The following is a 20,378-nucleotide window of genomic DNA, read 5'->3' as shown; positions in this document are numbered from 1 at the left end:
TTAGTCCTTCCCATTTTAGACTAAAATAACTCCATTTTTTAACCCAAATGTCAGCAGGGGTGGGGACAGCTATGTGCCTCCGCACCAAGCAGAAGCACTATCTTCCATAGAGCATATTATTCATGAGAAGCTGGTAGCCCAGATTAAATATGATATTTAAACCCTAGAAATTAATTAAAATAAAAAATACTATTTGGATTATTGCCAAACAAATACATCAAAACATAGCTGCTGATTGGACTTGTCCTTCTCGAGTCTTGCTCTAAGGGCTCATTTCTCTCTATGAATGCAATTATTAGGATACATTCTAATGTAGTCAATATGTCTTAATATTGACACTAATTGTGCAGCCAATATTCCACGCATGCCCTATGGCAACAGTACCACAGCAAAAGTGACTTCTGTAACATCTCTAACCAATCATTTAGAAAATAATTTAAAAAGCTCCATCGCTCGCAACGTACCTTGATCCAGGGATGCTGCAAACTATCATGAATTGTCATACTCTTCCTTTGGAGGAAGGGGGAGAGGAAGAAAAAAAAAACTGCCATTATCATAACAGCAATCACTAAATTGTCACTCTGAAAGACACAGTTAAAGGCTACTTGAAGAGTAAAAGCCAAAAGCAAGAGACTCATTTTGATTATCTCATTATGTGTGCAGATTTAACAGGCCCTGAGTACGATTTCTGAAGCTCTCCATTCCTATGACATGCTTCCCAGCCAAAACAGACAAGGCGGCCTTGTGAACCACAGGACTGGTGCCTGGCCACCTACGGCTACAGCTGAGCAGGGTAGAACAGTGGACACTCACTTTGGATCTTTGACCAGCAGTCTTCTGATGAAATCTTTGGCTAGACCACTGGTATTACTGAAGTACTCTTCCTCAAATTCATAGTTGACAGCAGATACATTTGCTAATGTTTCTTGCTTCATGTCTCCAAGAAAGGGGGAGGCTCCACTTAGGCTGAGAAAAGTGAGAGTACAGAACATTAGTGATTTCCCCTCTTGCTACACCTTTGCCCCTAAAAAATCTGGTAAAGACAGCCTAGAAAAGATCAGGATATGGCATCTGAACAGTCACATTAAAATTCAGTTACATCTCACCAGGTATTTAACTGTCAGGGCCCCAAATGCCAACTTAATGTAAAGGATTCATGTAAAAAGTTAATCTGGCCTGGTGCTAGTGACTCATGCCTATAATTCTAGCTGCTCCAGAGACAGATGTGAGGAGAGAAGTTTAAAGGGCAAGAAAGCCCATCAGGCTCAAAGCAGAGGTATGGGTCAACCCTTGTGAGTGCCAGCCTTGAGCAAAAAAGTTAAAGGACACCAATCAGGACCTGAGTTCAAGTTCTAGTTCTGGCACAAAATAAGCAAACAAATCAATACATTAAATATTTAAAACTAAAATGTTAATCTGAAACAACATCTAATAATATAAAATGAAATCTCTTCCTACTTTCTCACAGTGATAAACAGACATACTTTCTTAGAGCAATTATGCAATCATTTGGAATGATTCATTTTTCATTAGGAGAAAATGCTTAATTATTATAAACTAAACCTGTTTTGGGGTGTGAAATGAATACATTTCATTGAGCATGTCCACAATGAAGTGATCAGCAGAACACATTAAACACATGGCCTCAAAGAAATGAATGTACAAGTTTGTGGAATTGGGTACTTACAGAATATAGGTTATTACTCCAATACTCCTAGACACAGAAAGAAAAAAAATTAAAAATATCAGAAAAATAGTAAAATAAATTGGGAAGATAGCAACAATCAAGACATACTCCTTACCACATATCTGCCTCAAGACCAAGTGGTTCATAGTTGACTATCTCAGGCGCTAAGAAGAAATAAACAATCATTTAGTTTGTGAAGGGAGCAAACCAACCAAGAGGTTTACTTTCATGTAACAATAAAAAATGTGAACCATGGAAATAATCTTATATGGGGGGAATTCTGTCAGTGTTATATTTATGAGACATAAATGATCACAGAAAAGAACAAAGAAACTTACCAACAAACTCTGGTGTCCCAAATATGTTTTTGAATTCATTCCCAAAGTCAATTTTATGGGCCAAACCAAAGTCAATGATCTTGATTCGAGGTTTAGGGACATTTCTATCCAAAAGCATTATGTTCTCAGGCTTAAAAAAAAAGAGAGTGAGAAAAAAACCTATAATATATAATGATGCTGGCACAGGAATACAAATCTTATTCCTAAAAATTAGGGAAAGAAAAGGTAGTTGAAGAGAATACTAGGGAAGAAAATGTTTTTGTTGAGACTCTCACAGAATCAGGTGTGAGAGAAAAAATTAGGCCCTACACTGGTGGCTCACAGCAGTAATCCCAGATACTCAAGAGGCTGAAAGCTGAGGATCAAGGTTTAAAGCCACCCTACCCAGGAAAATCCACAAGACTCCTGTCTTTACTTAATCTACAGAAAACTGAAAATGGAGCTGTGGCTCAAGTAGCTAGAGTACTAATCTTGAATAATAAAGCTAAGGAAGTGCCCAGGCCCTGAGTTCAAGCCCTAGTATGGACAGAAAGAAAGAGAGAAAGAGGGAAGGGAGAGATAGAAAGAGAGGAGAGAGAGAAGAGGAAAGAGGGGGAAGAGAGAGAAGGAGGGGGAGGGAGAGAAGGAAAGAGGGAGACAAGGAAAGAGGGGAAGAGGGAGGAAAGGAGGAAGGGAAGGAAGGAAGGAAGGAAGGAAGGAAGGAAGGAAGGAAGGAAGGAAGGAATAAATCTGTGTGCTATGTTGTATCAAGGTGAGGCTGGCAGGAGTGAAGTCCTGCTGGGAAAGTTGGGAAGAAAGAGGACACTTCAAGATCATTGCAATGGAAGCACTGGGGTATGGGGAGCACTCAGTATCATCGCCTCATCCCCCATTGCTGAGAACTCTCCTCTGGGCATTAATTCTTCAGCCTTCCCAGCTCTTAGGATCAGAAACAAAAGATATGAAGCAGAAAGGTAGCAAGCTGACTTTGGGGTATGGATTAATGGGTTTTGAGGAGTTACAAATAGGTCCTTGACAGCTTGGCTAGAAGTGTAGAGAAAAACCTTCCTCCTTTGCAGTCTTGTTTATTCATTAACCTGACCAGAGCTTTGCCATGTTTCTTCTCAGTTTCTTGTGCCAAAATTTCTAACACTGTCACTTCCAGTTGCTCCTGTGTCTTTCCTTCCCGCAGAGGGTCTGCCTCTGTGGTAGGTGGGGATGTGACTTACACTTCTCTCCATCTCCCATAAAGCCTTGTCTCAAGTCAACGAACCTAAAAGTTGAGTTTGCTTGGTAACTAAGGTCAAGATCAGGCCACAGCATAGAAATCAACAGGGAAATAAAACTCAAGTCATTTTGAATGTATTGTCTATAGCCACCAGAGGATAGAAACTGCCAGCTACTGGGCATTCCAGGTTAATTCAGAGGAGCACCTAGCTTAAAGAACTAGCTAACAGACCCTACTGAACTTTCTCCAGAATTCCTGAGTGCAATAATTCATCTTAAGCCACTATCCCACAGAATGGCTAGGCATTCCAGCAGAATCAATATGCATGCTGTTTTATATTAACCATTTTATATGTTAAGTCCAAAAGCCCAGAAATGTATCTATGTAGGATATCTCAGTTTTTCTTAGCAAATAAAGGTTACAGTCAGAGTAAGCTCTATGGTCTCAGCAACGTACCTTAAGATCAAAGTGGGCGATCTGCAGGGAATGCAGGTAGTAAACACCATTCAGAATTTGCTTGAGAAATTCAGTTGCTTCCTCTTCAGTCAGTGATTCCTTCTCAGCTAAGAAGTCAAACAGCTCTCCACCTGCAACACTGAGCATACAGGAGTAGAGGTTAGTGATGACTAGTTTGTTTCACAGTGATCCACATGCTCTCAGAGACTGCGGACCTGCTCACAGTCAAACAACAGAGTTGTCTTCAGATATGCTGATACTACGAAGCATACAGTCAGAGTTCTCTGAGAATTTCCAGCTAGGAAGTGTTTTGGGGTGTGTTTCAGTCCTGGGGCTTCAACTCAGTGCCTGAGAGCTGTCTGTTAGGTTTTGAGATCAAGGCTGGCCCTTGAGCTCACCTACACTTCTGGCTTATAAAAAGTCTCAAGGACTTTCCTGTCCAAGCTGGCTTTGATCTTTGATCCACAGAGCTCAGCCTCCTGAATAGCTAGGACTATAGGCATGAGCCACTGGGGCCCAACTCGGTGCTTTAAAACACTTTCTTAGTGTGCTTTGTTCACAACTAGAGCAACAGAGCAGCGCGGAAAAGTTGTCAGGGATTTAAAAACAACAACAAAACAAAACCTCAATAATATATCTTTAAAACATTTTATTGGAGCTGGGAGTATGGCCTAGTGGTACAGTGCTTGCCTCGTATACATGAAGCCCTGGGTTCGATTCCTCAGCAATATATATATGTAATATATGTAATATAAGTGATATATTACATATATAATATTATATATATAAATATAAAAAGCCAGAGGTGCACAGTGTCTTAAGTGGGAGAGTGCTAGCCTTGAGGAAAAGGAAGTCAGGGACGATGCTCAGGCCCTGAGTTCAAGCACCATGACTGGCAAAACACAAAAATTAATTTAGGCATACTTAGAGATCTTAATACATAATCAATGCCAACTTCATATGAGACTTATGAAATAAATCATCTTATCCTAATCCAAACCAAGAAAGCTCATAATCTGCATTAAATAAATAAATAAAAATTTTGCGTCACTTTAAGTAGTTGTACAAAGTCCTTTCAATTCAGCATGTCATTTTATAGTTGCAATACATCTCGATCAATGACACCTCTTGCATCATTCTCTCGATAATCTCTATTTTAATCATGGTTAAGTCCCATTATACTAGGTAGTCTCATAAGGATGTATTGGTTTGGTATCCCTTTACACATCAACACACACACATTTGCAAATGTGCTTTATGAAATTCTTATGCGGTAATGACATAAGACTGAAATGACCATATTTGGTTGAGGGCTTATTTGTTCTGTTTCCCCAGGCAGAGTGTAAGTCTATACAAGGCAGCTGTCAGACCCCCACCTCTGTGTACCTCCAGATCCGTGCCAGCCAGGTACATAGCAAGCAGTCAATACCTTATCATCTCGTGTGTGAGAGAACAAATTCCCTTACAATCTCCATAGTGGTGATTAATAGCAAACAACAGGAAACTTTTAATAAGCGTTTTTATAAGTTAATCTTTATCAAATTTAACCATACACTCACAACATAATAATTAAGTGCAATTAGGCAGAAAACTTCTACATTCTTTATCTTCCTTTCAGCAAGAGAGTTCCATAAAGATTGTACCTGCTGACTCTGTATTTCCTCACAGTAGGAAAACTAGTGTTCATGAGATGAAATAAGAAAGATGAAAGAGAAGATTCACATTTTTATTTTTTGTGCTGATACTGAGCTATTTCGCTCAAGGCTGGTGCTCTACCATTTGAGCTACATCTCATCTTATGGCTTTTTGCTGGTTACTTAGAGATAAGTATCTCACAGACATTCCTGCCGGGGCTGGCTTCAAACCATGATCCTCAGATCTCAGCCTCCTGAGGAGCTAGGATTACACACATGTGCCACCTGTGCCCAGCAAAAGGCAATTTCCTAAGGAAAGCTTCATATCCCACCATCCAAGGAGGGATCTGGCTCAGCGTTCAGAAGTTGACATAAACTGGCCTCAGAGCTGCACGGAGATGCTTTGGCAATGCAGATTCTGGGCCTCCCTTCCAAACTGCTGCATGAGCCCTTCCATGAATGGAGACTAGGACACCGCACTTCAAACAAGCACCCCCAAAGCTGAGAACTGCTTTCCAAGTGTTAATTCCATGTTCCCTCTCCATGAACTCCCTGTGACTCGCCCAGAAGGTGGTGTGATTCTCCCTGCCCTGAGCCCCTTCCACAAGGGCCTAGCAGAGGCAGGGAGCCCTGACCTGAATGAAACATGGACCTCTTCTCTGGATAGGTCCCAAGGCCTGCGCCCAGCTAGGCAGCCTGAGTGCCCAGTGGACAGTAGAGACCTACAGAGTGCATGGACCCCACCCATGGGGTGCCTGCCTCTCCACCCTGCATGCTCAATACTGCTCTGGGGAAACAAAGTCAGCCCTTCTCTCTCCCCTCCTCCACATGAGTCCCCTTACTTAACAATGGGACATTCTCCTGCACTTCTTGACTCTGAAGAAACAGGAGGGGAAGGAATCCTTCAAGTATAAAAGAGGACTTAGAAAAGGAAAAAATGGGAGATGGTAAATTAACCCACTCCAAGAAAGTTGTGCCATCCCTGTTGTGTCTCCACCCCTCCTCTGGAGTACCCATCATCAGACAAAGAGGCAGTGCTGGGTGCTGGTGTGTCCAGGTTCAAATCTTACTTCTGTTTCCTCAGCAAGCCCAGTGATGCAGAGGTTAGATTTTCCACTGTACCCGATTTGTCAAAAATAGGGCTCCCAAGGCCTTTTCCTATGAGGATTACGAGGACTAAAGATAACAGATGAATGCACAGCACTACCAAGTCTCACACAAGGTTGAGCTGAGGTCCAAAACTTGGGAACTCAGCTGGGCGCCAGTGGCGCATGCCTAGAAGCCCAGAAGGCTTTTATCTCCAGTGAACCAGGAAAAAGCCGGAAGTAGAGCCATGTTGCAAGTGGTAGAAAGTCAGCCTTCAGTGAAAAAGCTAAGGGACAGTGCCCAGGTTCTGCCATCAAGTGCCAGGACTGTCACCAAACAAATAAACCCAACCTTGGAAATTATTGTCACTACACTGGAAGGACACAAGAAGACAACAGGGCCAGCCCCAAGGAGGCTTCAGTGGGAAAGCCCTTTCTGCTCTCCCCTGCTCCTTTAGTTGTCCAGCAGTCCAGTCTAGCCACTGTGCTTACTGGGGAGAAGAGAAAGGAAGGAGAAGAAGGTGGGGGAGGAAATAAAGGGGGATAATCACAGCTTATAGAGCCATCCTGGGGTACCAGGACATGTAGAAGTCCTTGGTGTTGGGCAAACACTGCCGTGTTTTTACCTATGTGGCTTCAAACAATAACAGCAGTGGTATGGTGGGATGTCTAGCAACAGGCTCTGTGAGGTTGGGGTGGAGCAAAACCCATTTCCAAAGTATCCTGTTCCCCATGATCATTTTAAGTTACTCATATGGTGTCAGTGCCTGGAGCAGAGAGGGAGGTATACAAACCACTCTGTGTCCTGGACCAGGGGCTCTGGCCCAGCCCTGCCCCCTGTGGTGCTCTGTATTCTCCAAAGATGACATAATGGAATCTCATCCTTGGACTCTTCTACATTTAGATCTTGCCATACTCACCCAAGACGAGAGGTCTATGGCTGGACTCTCTGATGTGGTTAAACCCTGTGACTGCTCTGGTCCAACAGGATGCCTCCGAAATGACTGTGCCTCCCCTGGAGTGGCCTGTCACAGGCTAGAGCGCCTCCACATCCTTCTCCCTGAAGCTCTCATGTAAGACCTAAATGATATCATCCCAAACTACATTAAAAGAGCTAATTGCTCTGAAGGATCACCCTGCTTCCTCCATACATATATACTCATCCTCCTTCCTCCTTATCTATGTGCTCATCCTATTTCCACTCTCTCTATTTCTCCTCTTCCTTCCTGCATGCATATATGTGTGTGTGTGTGTGAGAGAGAGAGAGTATGTGTGTATTCCTTTCTACTATATACTCACCTTCATTCCTATATACATACTTATCCTTATCCTCCCTCCTTCTTCCCTACATATAATCTTCTCCTCCTGGTCCCTTTCATTAAAAGGCTAGGGATAGCTCGGCAGATTGCCCTCAAAGAAAACCCTAAATTTTACATGTTATTTTATTTAGACTTACTGTCAAGAGGAAGTTGGGTGCCACCTCACTCCTTCGCCTGGAGGCACTAAGTTATATTCAAAATAGAAACCATCTCAAAATGCTTGGAGAAATTATTTCTGCCTGGAGGGCAGACTCTGATACACTTTTCCCATCCTATTTTTCCTGACCTAAATTAAAGATAATTGTTTAACAGGGCACAGATAAGTCATTCGTTCACAGGAGATTCCAAAAGCACAACTTAGAAAATTTTTGGCTGAATGCAGTGGCTTGAGTCTGTAATCCCAGATATTCGTGAGGCATAGATTGGAAAGATCATGACTGAGGCCAACCTAGATAACAAGTTGGTGAGGCCCTCATTTTAACCAATAAGCTAGACATCTTGGTGTGTGAGGATTGTGGTCCTAGGCTGCCCCTGGGCAACAATATACTATCCAATTTTTAAAAATTATGATGTGACTAGGGATGTGGCTCAATCAAGTGCTTAAACTCTTGCCTACCAAGCACAAAGCCTTGAATTCAAACTTTAGATCTGCCAGAGATAGAAAGAAAAACATTAGTGGATACTAGTTACTTCCCCTTTCATTTCTTCCAGCTTTTCCTGAGTTGCTTTAGTCATTTATAATATTTTGTTAGCAACCTGTGGAAAGTTACGACTGATTTGAGTTGGATTGGACCACTCCGTTGCACTGGCACAACACACACATAATTCATGCTGAATTTTTAATGCTGAGAACCTCACAACTCACAATTCCGAATTTTTTTTTTGATGGTACAGGAGTTTGAACTCAAGGCCATATACTCTCACTTGGCTTGCTCATGGATTTCACCACATGAGCCACTTCTCCAGTGACTATTGGAGATGGAGTCTTGCACACTTTTCTGCCTACGCTGGCTTTGAACCACAGTCTTTCAGATCTCATCCTCCTGAGCAACCTGGATTCCAGGCATGAACCATCAACACCTGGTTTGTGCTCTTATTTGGAAGTAAGTTCTTTGTAAATATAATTGTGTTAAAAATAGGTTGTAACAGTGGCCTTGAGATGACAACTCAATGGGTTGCTAATATAGAACCAAGATCCCTGGTGGTCCAGAATCAAGTCCTGCCATGTTTTGGACAATTCTTACGAAGAGTCAGGCAACAACAATAATTGGAGGACTTTAAAAGATGTGTTTTCTTGAGCCCACTTTTTGTTTATCCAGTTTGTTTTGTATATTGTAAGGTGTCCTACTCAGGTTCTGCATGGTTACCTTTGAGGAAAGTTCTGTTGGTAGTAAAAGGTTCTGTGGGTAGTTTTTAGCTCTAGGTGAAACAGCAATTGCTTATTAACATGCATTTCACACAAACTCCATGTTAATGTGAACTTGCTTTGAAATCTGCAGCCCAGATCATTCATGTCTGCTTCCATCAATTTTCCTTCTTTTAAGCAAAATAGAGAATTTGTAACAACAAAAAAATAGAAGTACTAAGGTTCTCACCGATTTCCTTGTTAAAATTTGCTCAACAACAACCACGTGAGCACTTGTTTTGGTTTTGAACACAAAGTGAAAGTGGTGGTATGGGAAAACATCAAGTCACTGTCTACCTTCTCAGATGTGAAAGACTGAATAGGAGAGGTGTTATCATGCCATGTCTATCATCTCCCCAAACCTCTGCTGAAATAATACTGTTTCAATTATTTTGGCTGATGACTGACCAAAGATTTTATAAGCCGAAATTCATACCCAAGGCATCTATCTGCCAGCCTGCATTGTTGTAAAGGAAAATGACGACATGAAATGAAGGATGAGTATATATATAGGGAGGAGGAAAAGGAATATGTGTGTGTGTGTGTGTGTTTATGTGTGTGTGTGAAGAAGGAAGAGGAGTGTACGTGTAGTGAGGATAGAAGCGGATTAAGTACATATGTAGGAAGGAAAGAGGATGAGTATGTACACAGGAAGGAAGAGGGATGAGTATATATGTGGGGAGGAAGAGGGATGAGTATATATGCAAGAATGAAGGGGAATGAGAATATGTGCAGGAAGGAAAAGGGGATGAGCATATGTGCAAGAAGGAAGTATACATACAGGGCAAGTATATTTGTGGGAAGGAAGGAAAGGGGATGAGAATATACACAGAGGGCCTTCAGAGCACCAGTGACAAGTTGTGGCACTGTAGGATTGAGGATCCCCTAATCATCCTGATGTTTGTTTGAACAATTAGATCCCAGGAAAAGCCACCATACAAAGAAAATCAAGAACATGATATTTGAAGCAAAGCCAGGGAAATGAAGAAAATGAGAAGGTTAACCAGTTCCTTTTTCTCCCAGTCTTCACTGGGTGCTGACACTTTTTGGTCCTGGTCCCTAACTCTAGGAGCTCCAACTTGTTCTTAGTTCTTATGCTGGTCAAGAAACGGTGGAGCTAAATCGCATATGAAGATGGAACAGGGAATGAAGTAATCAGGCCTAGGGAAGGGCAAGCTTGATTTCTGTTGGCTGAGGCTAAGAAATAGATCCTATTCATCATGATGGACGTTCCACTCATCCACCTCCATACTTTGTGGGAACAGACTGCAGTCAGTAGGAGGTGGAAACTGAAATGGAGAAGTATGTGCAAGTGTGTGTTGAGAAGTGAATTTACAACAAAGATTGGAAAGAAGGGAACAGGAGGAGTCAGGATAAGGCAAGTTGTGTTGAGGCTCAAGATCAGCTGCAACACCACCAACAAGGAGCTTTGGAGACAGAACCACCCCTGAGAACCATGTCTGGTTGGGCTGAAGATTACAAGTTGACAAATTACTCCCCACCAGTCAAATTCAGGCTGCTGCCCATTTTTGTTATAAAGTTTTATTAGAACAGGCTCATCTAGTCATTTGTGTTCTGTGTGTGGTTGCTTTCACATGCTATTGGCACGGTTGAATAGTTGCCATAGTGATGGCAGCAGCCTACAAAGCAGACAGTATTTCATAGCTAAGCATTAATAGAAGTTTGCTGGTCCTGATGCCATGTCCAGCATTGGGTAGCCACTGGACATGGCTTTCTGAAGTAGGGCGTCATCTTGCTCCCAGACACCCACGACACCAGCTTGCTCACACCTATAATCCCAACTGATGAACAGGCTGAGATCTTAGGGTCAAGGTCTAAAGCCTTGCCAGTCATACACATCTGATAAACAGCTCCAGCAAAAAGCCAGAAGTGGAAGTAGGGTTAAAATAGTAGAGCACCAGCTTTGAACAACAAAACCAAAAACAACAAAACAAAACAACCAAAGAGTTCAATGCACTAACTTCAAGTCCCAGTACCAGCATCACAAACAATAAAATAAAAAATGAAAAACCAAACAAAATTCCCCAAACCAAAACCTAGAGACTCTTCTAACCATCTACTCTCCTTCTCAATGCAGGCCCTCCTCATTTAAATCTGCCCCAAAGCACACATACACACTCTGCTAGCTAAAGGTAGGACATATCTGACATGCATGGACATTTTGTGTTAAAAATTTTGGGACATGGTTGCTTCCCTAACTAGAACTCGTTATGTTAGATGATAGGTCTTAGCGATGTGGGAGGAAAAACACCTCTTTGTGCATCATGTATATCTGGCATGTAGTAAGGGTGATAATATTATAAATGTGGTGAATAGCCCTCCAGAACATTTCTGTATGTAGCCTCTGAACTACACAACCTTATTTTATGCATGCAATTTTTAGGACCACACATGGTATGGAAATACATGAGTTGAGCTGCAATTTGACAATAACTTTAACAATGTGATGTGTATGGCTATAGATCCCTTACTTCCTCCTTTTTCAGTGCTGCCTAATTCTTACTTGGGTATACAGTTCCGTTTATTTAGTTATTCCTTGACTGGTAGGCTTTCTTTGTTGTCTCCAAATTTTCACAAGTATTGGGTAATGGTTCTTTGTGAACATATTATTCTCAGGTTGGGACAGTTTTCCTAGGTCCTAAAATACACACCCGATGACTAATTTCTGGGACACACAGTAGGTGTGATGAAAGATTATGCTGTTTCAACTCAGATTCTTCCATCAGTATTTTTGTGTTATTTGCTTAGTTTGATTTTTGGCCAATCTGATGGCTAGAAAAGCCTTTACATCTGATCAGACATTTCCTTGCTCAGTAATGAGACTGGTAATCTTTCTTTTTTTTCTGTCATTCATAATTGAGTGGGTATCCACTGTTTACATTCACCATCCAGTTTTTCCCTATTTGATTGTCACTGACTTAAATTTTAATTGTGTTTGCTGTACATTCTAGGTATCAAACTTTGAATCTAATTCTCCAAATGTTTTCCTCTCCATCGGTCACATGGCTTTAGCTTTGCTTAAAGTGACATTTTGATGAAAAGAATTTTAAATATGGATGCAAACAGGGAAAGAAATGTTGACAAGCCCAATGTAAGAACCCAGTGTTTACATTGGAGAGGGTGGCTGATGTCTGTAAGGACAGTTATTTGGGAGGCAGAGATGAGAGATCACAGTCTGAAGCTAATCTTTTTGCAGCAATGCAGGTTTTTCTAAGTGAAATGTGAGAAAAAAATAACAGGTGAATGTCTGCAGCTGGGTAGTCCAGGGTGAGGTACGTAATATTCCTGTGCTTGTGTGGATATTAATACTTGGCTGCTCGGGAGTTTGGGAGATAGAATTTCACATTTTTCTTTTCCAATACTGTTTTCCTTCTCCAAGTCCTGGCATGTCTCTATTGGAATCAACTGAGAGCAGGATTGCATACTACTGAGCCCCCAGACTTACCAGAGTGAAAAGCTGCTGCTCCCAAGAGGTGATACACATGTCTTTCCAGCCCTATACATAGTGACATCATACTGAGTGCTGGGAATGGCCCATGAGGGACCATGGGTACCATGGAAATAGTCAAACATTACAAACCAAGGCCTCTTTCCCTTGGTGAGCAGGTTCTTAAACACAAGCAGACCCACAGGGACCACAGCATCAGCCTGCAGAGCTGTGGGTCTTACAAATGGACAGCTCTAGTTGAGAAATTATGTGCAGCATCAGCCTGCAGAGCTGTGGTTCTTACAAATGGACAGCTCTAGTTGAGAAATTATGTCTTTTATGAACCTGAATTCCACCACTGTAACACTGTTGTGACTGTGCTTCTAGAACAGAAGTCAAAATTTTTCTGTATGCGAGTTGCAGCTACTTGACTCTGTTACACGTCCTTCTTTGATTCTCATCAACCATTTTAAAATGCAAGGATTTTTTTTTCTTGAGGACTACATGTAGAAACGTGGCAGGCTTTGGCCTACCAGCTGTCACATGTCAACTGCTCAATAACAACACAGTGTAGAACATAAGCCAATCTGTGACCATCATCTGGCCAGAATTGCTTGTAAAATCAAGTCTAGATACAAGTGAAGTGATTTAGGAATTTTCTAGAATTACCTTCACTGGGTCTATGATACTGTGGTGGGCTTTCATGTCCCAGGCCCAATCAATTGTAGGAAAAAGATACAGAAACCTGGACTGACTTGAGTTAGGTGCTCTAGCAAACTCAGGTGTTGCATAGTACCTCGTAGAAAGTAGTGCAGCAGAGGGGACCTATCTACTTGCTGACTCTGTGGTTCTTTCTGGGACTCCAGTGGAATAAAGACAGCTGAAATTCTTTGACATTACCCCTTGAGAGCTGTAGTCTCTTTCTCCTCACCTTGAATCTAACAGGTTCTTTCTGCTTGGCCAAGAGAAGGCAGAGAAGTGATGCCGGATCACCATCCAGGGCCAGGCTTTAAGAGCCTAGTGGCTTCCTTGGCCTCTTATGCAGTTACTTGCCATGGGAGCCCAGCTGCTATGCCATGGGAGACTGGAGAGACTGTATGGCATGGCACAGAGTAAGTGGGACCATCATTCCTGATTCAGTCCCACTGGACAGGCCAGCACCACTATCCCACTGTCTGTGGGGAGAAGAGGATCTCAGGAGGGATCCCCTGTTATGACTTAAATATGAAATATCCCCTCTGTGCGCTTGGGCCTTGGTCACCGGTTAGTGATGCTATTTTGGATGGTTTTGAACACTGTAGGAGGTGGGTCTTCCTGGAGGAAGTCAGTCACTGGGCTTGGGTCCTGGGTTTATTGGTCCTAGTCCGTCCCTGGAAGCCATGAGATAAACTGTTCTGTCTGGCCACATTCCATCAGCTGCCATGATGTTCTACCCAAGTAAATGAAGCAAAGCAGCCAGGGATTGAACTCTCTGAAATCAAATCTTTTAAAACAAATTGTTACAGTTGTTTCTGTCAAGTACTTGATCACAGCAATGATGCAAGTAATTAATTCTTTGATTAAACTCCTAAGCTACAGGGAACATTCACCGTGAAGTACCAGTTATGTGTGAGGCCATCAGACAGCTGCACCAGCTGGACATGCAAAGGGGACAGGTACACTGTCCCTTGGGCTGTGAGCCCCAGCCAATCTGCAGGGTCCTCCTCCAAATCAATGGCAGTTGCCATTTTAAATCATAGAAGCCCTGGGAAGGTTCATTATGCATCAACAGAAGCTCACAACACTCTGCTTGGGTTGTTTCTGAGGGATTCAATGACTCGATGTATACAATGTGCTTAGTTCAATGTCTGACACAAAAAAAGTGCTCAGTGATTATTCAGGAAAAAAAATGAGGCTGTGTGAGAGTCTCTCCAGGGACAGAGGAAAAATGTGACCCATTATCTAGGGGTTTTGTGCTTCGGGCTAAGCTTTCTAAAGAAGCTGGAGTTCATGACTTCCTCATTAAATGAGATGAGAAAAGACTGTATTAACACATGGCACACCACCTAACTTTCTCTCAGGGATATAATGGCTTGTTCCCTGTCAAAATACCTTCTTTTTTCACGCCTAGAAATTTTCATGCGAGTGTGTAACTTAATGAGGTAACCTGAGAGGATGGGTGGGGCTAGAAGAGATGGAGGAGAACGATGAAAGGGGTGACATTGATGAAGATTCATTGTACTCATACACTGACATGTTGAACTGAAACCCCTTTGTACAACTACATAAAATAATAAAAAATAATAATAGTTTTAAAGACTCTTAACTTGTCTACACTTCTTCTCCTAACCCACTCTCCTCCCACCAGGTCTTCAACCTCTTCAACAAATAGCAACAAACAATATTGTTTCAGTTCATTTAAATTCATATTGATATGGGATCTCTAAAGATTACAGTTGTTAGTGACGTGAGCCACGTGTGTGCGTGTGTACACACAAACACACACACAAAGAAACAACCCTTAAATTTTTGGGTTGCCTGCTACATGCCTGGAGACTAAACCAAGTATAGCAAGAGAAATGGTCCTGTACTGAAGTTTGAACTCGGATCCTTGAGCTTGCTGGGAGATGTCTCCTCTAGAGATCTATCCCCAGCCCTTTGCTCCATTGGTTATTTTGAGACAGAGGCTCACATTTTACCCAGGTCCATGCTGGGATCATGATCTTCTTACTTTAAGCACACATGACTACACATGTACAGCTTCGTCTAAGAAGTCTTTTTGACTTAGGCTGGTCCAGAACAAAGATCCCAAATTCCTGAGTAGGTAGAACTACAGATATGAGCCACTATGCCAGGCTAGGAAGATTACACACACACACACACACACACACACACACACACACACACACACACACAGTTTAGAAATAATTTGTGATCTTCAAAAGATCCTTGACCTTGAGAATTGTGTCTTCGATGGTCACAAAGGGACTAATCTATGAAGCGGCATTTGAGTTTGGCCTCTGTGGGAAAATGAAGATTTTTAAAGAAATTACTTTCATTCATGAATGCAAAAGCAGAATCATGACTTTCTTTCAGCAGCTAAGAAGGGGATAGAATGCCAGATGGGAGAGAAGAAAATGCATCCTGATTTATCGGCACCAGCAGACGCCACCCCATATGGGCCAGGCTATGTTGCTGAGAGTTAAGAGCTGGTAGTCATTGCTGTCACAGCACAGTCAGTGCCTGTGTGTTCAAGTCCCAGCAGTTCTCTGAAAGGATCAACCCAACCTCCAACTTAAAGGATGTCAAGATCACATTCAGAGACAAATGATCAAGGGGCAGTTTGCAGAGGTAGATTTCAAACAGAAAGCTACAGTTCTCCGCTAGACCACACACATACACACACACACACACACACAGTAATATACACATATACATACGCATGTTTATATATTTATTTACTTATTTATATTTACACCAGTACTGGAGTTTGAACTCAAGGCCTGGGTGCTTACCCTTGCTTGGCTTTGATGCTCAAGGCTGGCACTCTACCTCTAGAGCCACACTTCCACTTCCAGCTTTTTGCTGGTTAATTTGAGATGAATCATGCACTATCCTGCTTAAGCTGTCTTTGAACCTCTACCCTCAGATCTCACCCTCCTGAGTAGCTAGGATTACAGGTGTGAGCCGCTAGCGCCTAATTTCAAAAGCATATGCAATATTATGAGGCATTTATTAAACAAAGCAATAAACCATGAACAGTTTTTACTTTTCTTCCTCTTTCAGGAAACTGGTTCTACCTTCCCACTACCTGTAAATGAGATCAAAAGGACTGTCAACCTGGAGAATAACCTTTGGGTTCACAGATGATCTGTGAGAGGGAAGTCTCTGGGGAAGCAAGGCATGAAGGCTGTGCTGTGATTTATCCAGGCTTGCTGCTCAGGTACATGACACATCACACCCTGCAGGAGGACATGTGGGTGGCTGTCACACCTCCCATGGACTCACATAAACCAGGGGCCTCCCTCCCCTGGCCCTGAGTTTGTCCTCATTTTCATTTCCATAGGAGGTTGGAGAAGAGAGAGGATTGGGGGGTATGACTATGTCAACAGCTGCTTCCATCTCAAAGAAATAAAGATAATGGAGGGCAATGAGGAAAAGAGGACAAGCTAGCACAAAGGAAAACCTGTGCCTGCCAGCTCAGTGTCCTCAAGTCATTTCCACAACACCACAGGATGCTCTGGAGAGTGCTCTGGGCCTTCACCTGGGCGCCAGTGGCTGATGCCTGCCATCCTAGCTACTCAGGAGGAAGAGATCTGAGAACCACAATTTGAAGCCAGCTCAGGCAGACAAACCTGAAAGGCTTTTATCAGCAATTAATCCATAAAAACAAAACAAAACACAACACAGAAGTGAAGATGTGGTTCAAGTGGTAGAACCTCAGCTTTAAGCAACAAAACCAGCAAGCGTAAGAGGTCCTAGGTCCAAGCCCTAGGATCTACGCCCAAAAACAAAGAAAAAGAAAAAGAAGAAAGGGGAGCATGGGGAGGAAAGGGGGCCTGATGCAGGGATTCGGGAGCTGGGTGGACATGTAGCAAGTCTCATATTACTGCTTAGACTGGTGAGGAGTCTTGGACCTGGAGTCACCCAAACCTCAGTTTTAATGGGGTGGGGGGCAGGGAAGAGGTGAGACTGGGTCCAAAGTACCTACTACCTTTTGGTGACACTATGAACAAATTCAAATGAGGGGGAAAAAACAACAACAGATGTCAGCATGCACCTCAGGGCCCCTAGACCCTTAGCTACCCCACTTGGTAGTGCAGCATGGGTTTAAAACATGGCACCTGAGGCTGGGGCTCCCCTTCACATCAGCCTGCAGAGGACTGCAGGCAGCTTAGTGCTTTACATTTCAAGAAAGATAACTCTAAAGAAGATTCAGAAAATGTCACACTGGTTGCTGGTAGTGCAAAGGGCCCACAGAGGCCTTGGGTCTGATGATCAGCACAAAAGGGAAAAAGGAGGGGCTGGCAATGTGGCTTAGTAGCAGAGTACTTGCCTAGCATGCATGAAGCCCTGGGTTCTATTCCTTAGTACCACATAAACAGAAAAGCTGGAAATGGTGCTGTGGCTCAAGTGGTAGAGTGCTAGCCTTGAGCAAAAGAAACTCAGGGACAGTGCCCAGGCCCTGAGTTCAAGCTCCAGCCCCAGGACTGGCAGAAAAAAAAAGGAGGAAGGGGGAGGAGGCCAATATACAGAGGGAAAAAAAGGGAGGGAAGGAAGGAAGAAGAATAGGGGGGAAGGAGTGAGGGAGGAAGGGGAAAAAGGACAGAGAGGGAAGGGGAAAAGAAAAGGGAAGAGGAGGGAAAGAGAGGGGAAGGAAGTTCGATCAACAATGAAGGTGATGCACCATGAGAATGACAATGAAAGACTGCTGTTTGGGAAGGCTGCCAGATGCAGAAATGCTCACTGCAGTTGGCCCCAAGAAAGAATGGACTCTTTAACTAGTTGATTCAGGTAGGAAGCTTAGTAGGAAAGATATGGCACTCTCTGATGGACATTCCTGAGCTCGGTGGTTGAGTCTGACAGCTGGGTTACCATGGATGTGGTGCACGTTGCAGAGCTACAGGTTGGAGCTCTGCATGGGATCCTTCAAGTTAGATCTTGAAGATCACCATGCTCTGGTGATTCCAACCACACCACACTGTATCAATGAGAGAAACTGGGAGGGGAGCATTCATTAGATACTGTGGTGGGGAGAAGAAGGATGGGGGTAGAAAAGGAGCTCAAGCACAAGCTATAGATCCATCTCTCACTTGTTTCAAGCAGTATTTATTTGTTGGTATTGGGGTCTGAACTCAGGGAATGGGCACTGTCCCTTGGCTTTTTCTCTCAAGGTAGGTGCCCTACCACTTGAGCCACAGCTGCACTTCCAGCTTTTTGGTGGCTATAGGAAATAAGATTCTCATTCCTGCCCAGGATTGGCTTTGAATCATGATCCTCAGATCTCAGCCTCTTGAATATCTAAGATTCCAGCCATAGGCACTCAGGTGGTCCATGCAGGCTTCTTGAACTTAATAAAGTACTACTCTACCAAGGGAAATAAGAAACACAAACAAGCAGAAGGGCCACAGCAGATGCCAAGCCCACTTGTACTTTAAATGGTTTCAGCCCAAGCTGTGGAGACCCAGAGGAATAATTAGACCAGTCGAAAGTGGGGCAAACGGAAAGCTGGGGCAGCCAGACATCTCTTTAGGCTGAGTAATAATAACTGGCGCTAGAACAAAAGGCTAGTGGGCAGTTAACCAAACGAGGCCAGTCATAGGTGGAGGTTTATTCCAAAATCAATCTATCTTGTCTAGCTGGAAACAAGGGGAGGCAATTATCCAGGAGGAACCCAGAGCTGCAGCTCCTCCTCCTCCTCTCCCACTGGGTAATTCTCCCCACCAATCCAGTGAAAAGAGCTCAAAGGAAAGCTGCTGATTATTGTTAATGATCTGGAATCCTGGATGAAAGACCCCTCACTGGCCCATTAGATGGAGGCACAGCTATCAGAAGTGATCTGGCCCTTGTTGTTCCATAGCCACCTGAGATGTGGAGAGATGCAGATTCAGTGGGCATAGCCTCCTTGACCTCAGCTTGACAATGTCACAGCAGAGGGGGAGAAAAAAAAAGAGATGGGTAATTTTTAAAGATAGGGAAAGCTAAGATGGCTAAAATTCACTAACAGGGGTCATCACTCTCTCTAGGTCCCTCTGTGTCCCTCTCTTGAACTTGGTCACTCTGTTTCATTCAAGGCTGGCGTTCTACCACTTGAGGCACAGCTCCAACTCAGCGTTTTTGCTGGTTAATTGAAGATAAAAGCCTCGTCAGTATCTCATGAACTCTTACCCGGCCTGGCTTTGAACTAATCCTCAGATCTCAACCTTCTGAGTAGCTAGAATTACAGGCATGAGCTACCATGCTAGATGGAATTTAGCTCTTGACAGAAGAAAGAGAATTAAGGATGAAAATGGGGCTTCCAGAGGACACCTAAGTAAAAAGGAAAGAAAGGATGTAGCCTGTGACCCTGCTGTGCTGAAACAGTGGAGTTGAGAGCAGCCAGCCACCCCCAACCAGAGGTGTCTTCCTCAGTCTGAGGAATGGAGTTCCATTCCAGCACAGTCCATTTGGAGCCAGGAGGCCCGTGGGGCTGGGGCACTGAGAGTGCTACAACAGACAAAGAGACGTTGAACTGTCTAAGGAACTTACCTCATCTTCTTCCATTCCTTCATTGTGTGTTTACTAATTTTTCTGCATGCCAATCAGCAGCTTAAACTTTAACATCTCTAACCTTTCCTGTCACTGGCATACAACATGTTAACGGTCCACTGACATCAGGCTCCCCCTCCTGTCCCTTGGAATCCCATCCCATACATTCAGCACAGACATAGGATCCCAACACATTGTGGCTGAAGAAGAAATTAGCTAAGCAATGAACTACCTTGTTCTCATAGAAGAGGACTACTTGAAACACGTCACAAACAATGCAGAGCCTCCTGAATGAACCAATGCCTTTCTTTGGCTTTCTTTCTCTCCTCAGTCCCAGGGTCCTAAATCTACAAAGGCCGCCTATTAGAGCCCTCTCCCACCTCCAGTCTGGAGGATTGACTTAAACTTCACCCACTGACCATGGGGCAGGCATACCCCCTTCTAGATGCTAGGCCTGGAAAGACAAATCAGTAAAACAGAAATGCCTGCCCCTAGAGCCCCATTACAGGATAAAGACACACAGACATGTGTGAATGAGTACAGTTAAGTGCTATGATCAGTACACTTTTAAA

General features: G+C 43.3%; 1 pseudogene; it reads right to left on the bottom strand.

Moving 5' to 3' along the window:
• The window catches only part of LOC125339648, a 260,868-nt pseudogene extending 256,874 nt beyond the window's left edge, over positions 1-3,994 (bottom strand).
• Between the last annotated feature and the right edge of the window lie 16,384 nt (positions 3,995-20,378).

The sequence above is a fragment of the Perognathus longimembris genome, chromosome 1 (assembly GCF_023159225.1).
Source record: "Perognathus longimembris pacificus isolate PPM17 chromosome 1, ASM2315922v1, whole genome shotgun sequence".
NCBI classification, from domain to species: Eukaryota; Metazoa; Chordata; class Mammalia; order Rodentia; family Heteromyidae; genus Perognathus; species Perognathus longimembris.
The sequence above is the reverse complement of the archived record's forward strand: the minus strand, read 5'-3'. Positions and strand labels throughout refer to the sequence as shown.